Source organism: Cyrtonyx montezumae, unplaced genomic scaffold (assembly GCF_038088225.1).
Source record: "Cyrtonyx montezumae isolate F1298 unplaced genomic scaffold, pur_monq_1.0 scaffold_21, whole genome shotgun sequence".
Lineage (NCBI taxonomy): Eukaryota > Metazoa > Chordata > Aves > Galliformes > Odontophoridae > Cyrtonyx > Cyrtonyx montezumae.
The window spans coordinates 6628447-6636970 of record NW_027071948.1 but is presented as its reverse complement, the minus strand read 5'-3'; the positions used below and the strand labels follow the sequence as shown (position 1 = coordinate 6636970).

At 50.3% G+C, this 8524-nt stretch overlaps 1 pseudogene; it reads right to left on the bottom strand.

Moving 5' to 3' along the window:
- Positions 1-1166: 1166 nt before the first annotated feature.
- Positions 1167-8467, bottom strand: LOC136049760 (acrosin-like; annotated as a pseudogene).
- Between the last annotated feature and the right edge of the window lie 57 nt (positions 8468-8524).

Here is an 8524-nt window from a genome sequence, read left to right as displayed (position 1 = left end):
TGTGCACCTGATGGCTAATGTACTTGCTCTGAGCCAGCATCTTATTCTTGATGGCAGTCTTGCTCTTTGTCGAGTTCTCTTATCAGTGATAGCTCTCCTGAGGTGAGTGCTGCTGCTCCTCTGGACATTAGCAGGTGTCAAGGGCTTTCCGGGGTGGCTTTTTAGCAAGGAGTAACCAAAGACAGTGTCGAGGTACATGCCAAGGTCATCCCTGTCTCATGCTCCATTTGCTTGGTCACTGATACAGAGCTTGCACAGACAGAGCAGGTGAACGACTGCTGCTTTCACCAGTGCAGTGAACAGCTTGGTTCTAATAGAAGTACCTGCTTGGAAAGCAGAGACTAGTTTTGAGGCTGCAACGGAAAGTTAATTGTGTTGGGACTTCCTTGTTCTCCAGAGCAGGGGATGGTATGCAGCTGGTGGGATGCAATCCAGACCTTCCACAATAGATTCTACAGAAATCACTCTTCCAGCTTCTAGGTGGTGGCAAAAGCTGATTTATGGGTGGCAAGCACATTGTGCTATCCCTGAGAGTGGAAAACCTAAGGAATTGGAGAGAGCAGTGCAGGGAAGGTCCAGCTTTCCCTTGAAAGCAGAATGTGCCTGGTTTTGCATTTTGCTAGATGCAGACACTTCCCTTCTCCCTTTCTCCTCTTCCATCTGTAAAATCCTGTATTTCAGGGCTCCTTAGGGAATGTAACCTCAGAGGTAAACGCAAGCATAAATCCCCTGTTCTGTAATCATTCAGCAAAACTGCAGCTGGTCTGTGCCCTTGCAACCGAGCCCAGGAGCTCTGAAGCCCCACTGATGTCCTTGCTTGACTCCAAATCTGTCTGGATTGAACAGCTGCAGCAGCAGCTGGTGATTTTCAGGGTTGGCCGACACCCTGAAGGAGGGGGAGCAGCATGCAGAGCAGAGCAAGCCAGCTCCCACCAGGTACCTGAGAAAAGGAGGAAAGTTTCCTGAGATGGAACTGAGCAGAGACATGGATAGCAGTGAAAATAAGAAGCTTTATTCATCCAACTGAGTAAACTTCAACATTTGTGTGCAATGAGAACGCAGCAGACAGGACAGAGCAAGGCTTCGGTGCTGGGGCTGCCATTAGGTATTACCCCTGAAGAAAAGGGTCGTGGTGCACTGCAGCCTGCTGTGGGTCATGCGGCTATTTAAGCCTTGCTTCTCCTTGGAGTCCGCAGGAGCTCCTGCACCCTAGTGAAGAATTCCTTAAGTTTCTGGACCGGGTATGGACAGGAGCCTGACATGCTCTGTTGTGTTGGTGTTGGCACTGGCTTTGTCTCGTGATAGTGGGATGAGGTGGTCATGAAATGACTCCACATCCATGATGTTGGGTGGGGCGCTGCTTTCATCTGTCGCAGGATCCAGTCTTAATAGTCCTGGGTGGAGGTATAGATGCCAGGATGAAACGCCCTGGCGCAGCCTTTCCCCCAGCTGGTCACACCGACGAGCCAGAAGTAGTCGGCGTTGCTGTCTCTGCACACGAGAGGGCCACTGCTATCGCCCTGCAGTGGGGGAGAGAAACGCAGAGCGTTACTGGAGGGCGGCTCGCGGGCACAGCACGGCTGCGTGTCGGCGTGCAGCTCCTACCTGGCAGGTGTCGATGCCGCCCTGCGGATAACCAGCGCACACGTTGTGGGTATGGATGGCCTCTCTGTACCACCGGCTGCTGTTGCAGAGGTTGAAGTCAATGAGTTGGACCTTGGCCTCCTGCAGGACCCTCAGCAGTTTGGGCAGTTTCTGCAGCTGTGAGCACAGAACAGAAGAGGCACCTTCCCTAGGTCTTGGCTTTGTGTCTTGAGATGTACCGCCGTTTCCCTGCTTTGGGAAATGACTCAGACCCATTCCGTCTCCATGGACACACTGCCATGGCGTCACTCCTGGTTTCGCTTTAAGTCGGGACACCCGTGTGTTTTGGACACTCACATCTCACGTGTGTGATACCCCAGCCGCTGACACAGCACTCTGTGAGCTCAGCCACGTGCAGCGAGGTGTCGGGCACACAGGCAAGCTGGATGTAGTAGCTGCAGTGGACAGGCCAGTCCAATTCAAGCAGTGCGATGTTGTTGTTACAATATTTGTGAAGTATCACAAAGTGCACGCTTCGACCTCCTGGCCCAGATGAGTTAAATCGTTGGCACCGATCACCACACACGACTCCAGAACGTAGCTGGGAGGTAGATGGAGAGGGAGGTGAGAAGGAGCGGAGCTATAGAGGAGAGGGTTGTGACATCGCTGCTCTGCCTTGGGCACGTGCCTGGCCTTGGAACCTGCGGTCCCGTGCTGGCTGTTCTGCAGGGAAGGGGACGGCCCTTACCTGGGGTGGCCAAAGCAGTACGCTTTGCAGAGCACCCACCGTGGGCTGATGAGGGACCCTCTGCAACACGTGTCCCGTGCCTGAAAACCAGTGTGAGAATAGAATGTTGTTTCTGTAGGAGAACAAGATAAGAATTTAGTTCATGGTCTCTGTGGCCATTTAGCATCACAGAAATTAGAACTAAAGACTGCAAATTGATTAGCGATATACAGGAATAGCTAGTAACTCGTATTTATGTTTATCCAGTATGAATATAGATGTAATATTTTGTCACATGACGTGTCCAAGGAGGTGAGTGCAAGTTGGAACTTGCCTGTCTGAAGAGGCATCGGGAAGACCTGACACCCCCCAGCGCTCTTTGTTTAACAAAAGAAATGTCCCCTGGACAGAAGGGAAGAAGCCTTGGAGAAAACCACCGTGTAAATACGATGAGCTCTGAGACATCTTGGAAACAAGAGGACGGCGACTGGCTGGCGGCAAGATAAAGTAAGAATCAGAATGTAATTTCAGATGCAAACCTTTGCTTGTACAAGGTAGAATACGAATTAACAAATGTCAAAATGTGTAAGATTGCGAACCTGGAATACCCAGCCAATGGGAAAATGGGACGGGGTAAGTTTGTGGGAAAACATATAAAAGCTGTAACGGTGTTCCCATAGAGGCACTCCTGTTGGCAGGGTGACTGCCATTGCAAACGCAAATTAAACATTCCTTCACCAGAGATCCTGTCTCCTAAAAATTATCTCAGACATTTCTTGGCAATTTGAGGACCTCATCTGGGATCCACTGCCTTTCAGGGGTCTCTGCCACGCACAGGAGAGGCGCACCCTGATAAGTTCAGCAGTCCTGTTTGGAGAAGCGGGATATCTCCCCAAAATGGCTGACAAGAGACTGAGACTGTTTAAAAGAGACAGACTCTGTAAAAGACTGAAGAAGGGGGAGAAGGTATAGGCACAGGAATTGATACATAGACCTGGTAACTTCATGCAGTGAGCAAGGTAAGAGAATTTAATTCTTGACTTGGGGGTTAGGTGAGACTCTTGAGTGTGCATGACTGAGATGCACTTCAGTGCAAAACGAGTGCTGAATCCACAGTTCAGTCGTCCCACAAGGGGCCCGGCCAGACATGGACAAAGTGGCTGTAGTGGTGTCAGAAGAGTCTCAGGAAGGTGGCTGTTGGTGTGTGGTACCCTGTGCACTTGATGAAGTGCCAGCAGCACACCTCTATTTAATCTGAGGGTCAGAGTGTGGTAGCTTGTAAGCAGGGAAGTTCACAGCAGCGTTCTGGAGGGATGGAGAATAGGAGCTGCCAAGAACAGGGAAAAAAGGTCCCTGGGATTGTGCCTAAGGATACTCCCCCTGGGTAGGATGATCAGAAATTGGGGAAACAACCCTAAAACAAGTGATAAGAAAACCACGGTCAGGTATGATGTATTGGTGTGATGTGAAAAGCCAATACTCAAGGCGTCAGTATTTTGGCCAAACTACGGGACTGACAAAGATTGGGTCAGTCAGACTTTGAATTCACATGACCCAACTTCCCCAACAGGGGACTTCAACTTCCCTGATATATGCTGGAAATACAATACTGCGCAGAGGAAGCAGTCCTTGAGATTTCTAGAATGTGTGGATGATTGCTTCCTGACTCAGCTGGTGCAAGAGCCTACCAGGGGAGATGCCTTGCTTGACCTACTTTTCACTAACAGGGAAGGACTAGTAGGGGATGTGAAGGTTGGAGATTGTCTTGGCCAGAGTGACCATGAAATGGTTGAGTTTGCTATTCTGGGTGCCGTCAAGAGGGTGACTAGCAAAACTATTACCTTGGACTTCCAGAGGGCAGACTTTGACCTGTTCAGGACACTTGTTGCAAGGGTCCCTTGGGACTTGCTCCTGAAGGGTAAAGGGGTCCAGGAAGCCTGGATGCTCTTCAAGATGGAAATCTTAAAGGCACAGGAGCAGGCAGTCCCGGAGTCCTGTAAGTCAAGCCGGAGGAGCAAAAGACCAGTGTGGATGAACCGGGATCTTTTGTTGAGACTCCGAGAGAAAAGGAGAGTCTATGTCCTCTGGAAGATGGGTCAGGCTACTTGGGGTGACTACAGAGAACTGGCCAAGATCTGCAGGCAGAAAATTAGAAATGCTAAAGCCCAGCTTGAAATTAGGCTGGCTACTGCTGTAAAGGAGAACAGGAAACCCTTTTACAAATATATTAACAGCAGGAGAAAAACTAAGGAAAATTTCCCTCCTTTACTCAACGAGGCAGGCAATATAACCACAGATGATAAGGAAAAGGCTGAGGTTCTCAATGCCTTCTTCACATCTGTCTTTAATAAACAGGACAGTTATCCAAATGGTACTTGCCCTGACCTGGAAGTCTGGGACGGGGTGCATAATGCACCCCCTGTGATTCAAGCAGAGACTGTCAGAGATCTTCTCCTCCATCTGAACTGCCACAAGTCCATGGGGCCAGATGGGATCCACCCAAGGGTGCTGAGGGAGCTAGCAGAGGTGATTGCCGAGCCACTTTCTGCCATCTATCAGCATTCCTGGTTATCTGGAGAGGTCCCACAAGATTGGAGACTTGCCGATGTGACTCCCATCTTCAAGAAAGGCCGTAAGGAAGACCCGGGGAACTACAGGCCTGTCAGCCTGACCTCGGTATCAGGGAAAGTTATGGAACAGATGTTATTGAGGGAGATCACACGACACGTGCATGGCAATAAAGGGATCAGACCCAGCCAGCACGGGTTCACCAGGGGCAGGTCGTGCTTGTCCAACCTCATCTCCTTCTATGACTGGGTGACCAGACAGGTAGATGAGGGAAAGGCTGTTGATGTAGTCTACCTGGACTTCAGCAAGGCCTTTGACACGGTCTCCCACAGTATTCTCCTAAGGAAACTGGCAGCCCGTGGTGTGGACAGGTTCACTCTTCTCTGGGTGGAGAACTGGCTGGAGGGCCGTGCCCAGAGGGTAGTGGTTAATGGAGTTAAGTCCAGCTGGCGTCCTGTTACGAGTGGTGTCCCCCAAGGGTCAGTTTTGGGGCCCATCTTGTTTAATATCTTTATTGATGACCTAGACGAGGGAATTGAGTGTACCCTCAGTAAGTTTGCAGATGACACAAAGCTGGGAGGATGTGTCAAACTGCCTGAGGGTAGGGAGGCCCTTCAGAGGGATTTGGATAGGCTGAACAGCTGGGCTGAGCAAAATGGGATGAGGTTCAATAAGACCAAGTGCCGGGTCCTGCACTTTGGCCACAATAACCCCATGCAATGCTATAGGCTTGGGGCAGAATGGCTTGAAGAATGTAGAGAGGAAAAGGACCTGGGGGTGTTGGTTGATGCTCGGCTCAACATGAGCCGGCAGTGTGCCCAGGTGGCTAACAAGGCCAACAGCATCCTGGCCTGTATTAGAAATAGTGTAGCCAGCAGGAGCAGGGAGGTGATCATCCCCCTGTACTCAGCTCTGGTACGGCCGCACCTCGAGTACTGTGTTCAGTTTTGGGCCCCTCACTACAAGAAGGACATTGAGGCCCTGGAGCGTGTTCAGAGAAGGGCAACAAAACTGGTGAGGGGCCTGGAGCACAAGTCTTATGAGGAGCGGCTGAGGGAGCTGGGATTGTTTAGTCTGGAGAAGAGGAGGCTCAGAGGAGACCTTATTGCACTCTACCACTTCCTGAAGGGGGGTTGTGGTGAGGAGGGGGTAGGCCTCTTCTCCCTGATAAGTAATGACAGGACGAGAGGGAATGGCCACAAGTTGCGCCAGGGAAGATTTAGATTAGACCTCAGGAAGCATTTCTTTTCTGAAAGAGTGGTCAGGCACTGGAATGGCCTGCCTAGGGAGGTGGTTGAGGCACCATCCCTAGCGCTGTTCAAGAAGCGTTTAGATGAGGTGCTAAAGGACTTAATTTAGTAGTTGGGTAGAGATAGTGATAGGAGGATGGTTGGACTAGATGATCTTATAGGTCCTTTCCAACCTTATGAACTTATGAACTTATGAACTTATGACCCCTTTCTCTGAAACAGAGTTGGCTCATGCCACTTTAATGGGTGCAAGAAGTAAAACAGTTCCTCACGAGAAGGAATCAAAGTTTAAAAGAAAAAGGAGAGAAGCAGTCAAAAACGGGATCCTTTAGATAACCTGCCCCCCCCACCCTCCTTCTCTCCTCCCCATCCCTCCGCCCCCCCCCTTAAAATTCTAAAGCAATCCAAGCAGCAGCCACCTCGGCAGGGGGAGGGAGTGGCCCTGTGCTGATCCCATGCAGGGTCCTAGACAGTCGGAGAAGTAAGGATGTCCTTGATTGAGGATCCTACAGGGCTTGGAGAGCAGTTTGACCAATTTCTGGCACCAAATTTTACTCCTGGGAAGAAATGATGTCTATTCTGTGGCAAGTCTTCTATGCTTCAGGGCTAGCGGACACTTTTATGCGAGTGTAGTGAGTCCAACATTTCTCGGGTGTCCTTACAGCTGTTTCAGCTGTTAGAAGTACTTGGAATGGCCCTTCCTAGTCAGGCTGCAGCTTTGTCTCCTTTCATGTCTGTATCAGGATCAAATCTCCAGCTTGGAATGGATGCAGCAGGCCTACTGCACAGCCTGCGTGGCAGGATGTGGCGCTGGGGCCGCAAGCTTTCTTGGAGGACCAACTCCACTCAGCCCGCAGCAGCACCGGCTGCTTGGGCTTGGAGCTGCTGGCACTCACGCAGTGCTAGAGTGGAGGAAGAGACTGGCAGGGGGGCGAGACCTCCCTCCTGCTCCCAGCAGCAGGCTGGGCAGGCTGCCCTTCTCTGCTGCTTCCATCTCCTCCAGCCCAGCTCCTCGCGCACACTCTCTCTGCTGCTGCTCCTCTTGCAGGTCCAATTGGACATTTACCATAGGAGCTGCTGAGGGCAGTCAGGCAGAAGAGTTTCCTTTGGGCTGCCTCTGATCTGTGTGTTATTTGGCAGACATCTTATCAGTGCTGCGTTATTTGCTGTATTTAAATACAACATGACACTATTCATATTCTAGAGTTATGAATTGTTTGTGCTGGCACAACTGAGGAATATTGGCTTAGGTGAGGCAAAGAGTGTCTTTGAAAGAACTCAGTGCAGGTGGATGACACTTGACAGCCATGTCACGTTAGAGGGGCTTCTCAAGAAAACCCAACCCCTCCTTTGCTGGTTTAACAGTGTCTAAAAAGTAATACTCATGTTTTTCTAACAGTGAGATGTTGAAAAAGTAAAACAACATGAGGTCCAAAGTTCTCAGGCCACTCAGCCAGCAGCTCCCCTACAGAGATCTTCCCTTTATGGACTCATGGAGGTTGGAAAAGACCTAAGGCCACCACGTCCAACCATTAACCCAGCACTGCCAGCTCCACTACTAAACCCTATCTATGGCATATCACCTGTATCTGCGTGCGGCAAACACCCATTGTTTGTGGCATGTCACCCTGCTGGGCCCTGAGCCTGTGGCGCTGCGGAGCAGTTGCAGGGACTTCTGTGGCATGGCATCTCCTCTGTTGGGCTTGATAACCTTTGAGTTCTTCTTCATCCATCCTAAATGATTTTGGGATTCTAGGACATTGGGATTCTAAGGTGCTAGGATTCCCTGATACTAGGTTTCTAGGATTCTAAGTTTCGACATTTTTAGGAATGTACGGCTCTAGGTTTTTTTCTAGGTTTCTAGGGTTGTGCCTATGGCAGTGCCTGAGCACTGGAGGGACGCTGCATGGGGACATTTCTCCTACGTGACATTTTACTAAACTCTGACACTTTTTTTTTTTTTTTACAGTCCATAACTTAAACTTGAGCCTGGAAAGCAACGTGAAAATGAGAAAGGTGTTTTGATGTGTTAACGTCTAATTAACAGTAATGAGCACAAATAGGAGATCCCTACTGGATTGATTTGGAAACACAGATTTGGACGATGGGAACATTTCCAAAGGCATTTTTCCAGCACCTGGAGAGACTTCTGGCCTCAGAGAGCGTGCACTGTGGTGCTCAGAGGCTATCCTACAACACTGACAGCAGCGGCTCCATCCCCAACTACCTGGGTGCTGACAGAAAAGGGAACAGAGGCCCTATCCCTGCCCAAATCCCTTCACACCCGACGGTGGAGTCCCTGTTCCTACCCTCGTCCCCACGATTCCTCGCAGCCCATGGTGCGGTTCCTGTCCCTATCCTCGTCTCCATGTTCCCTGCCATTCCTATCTCTGAC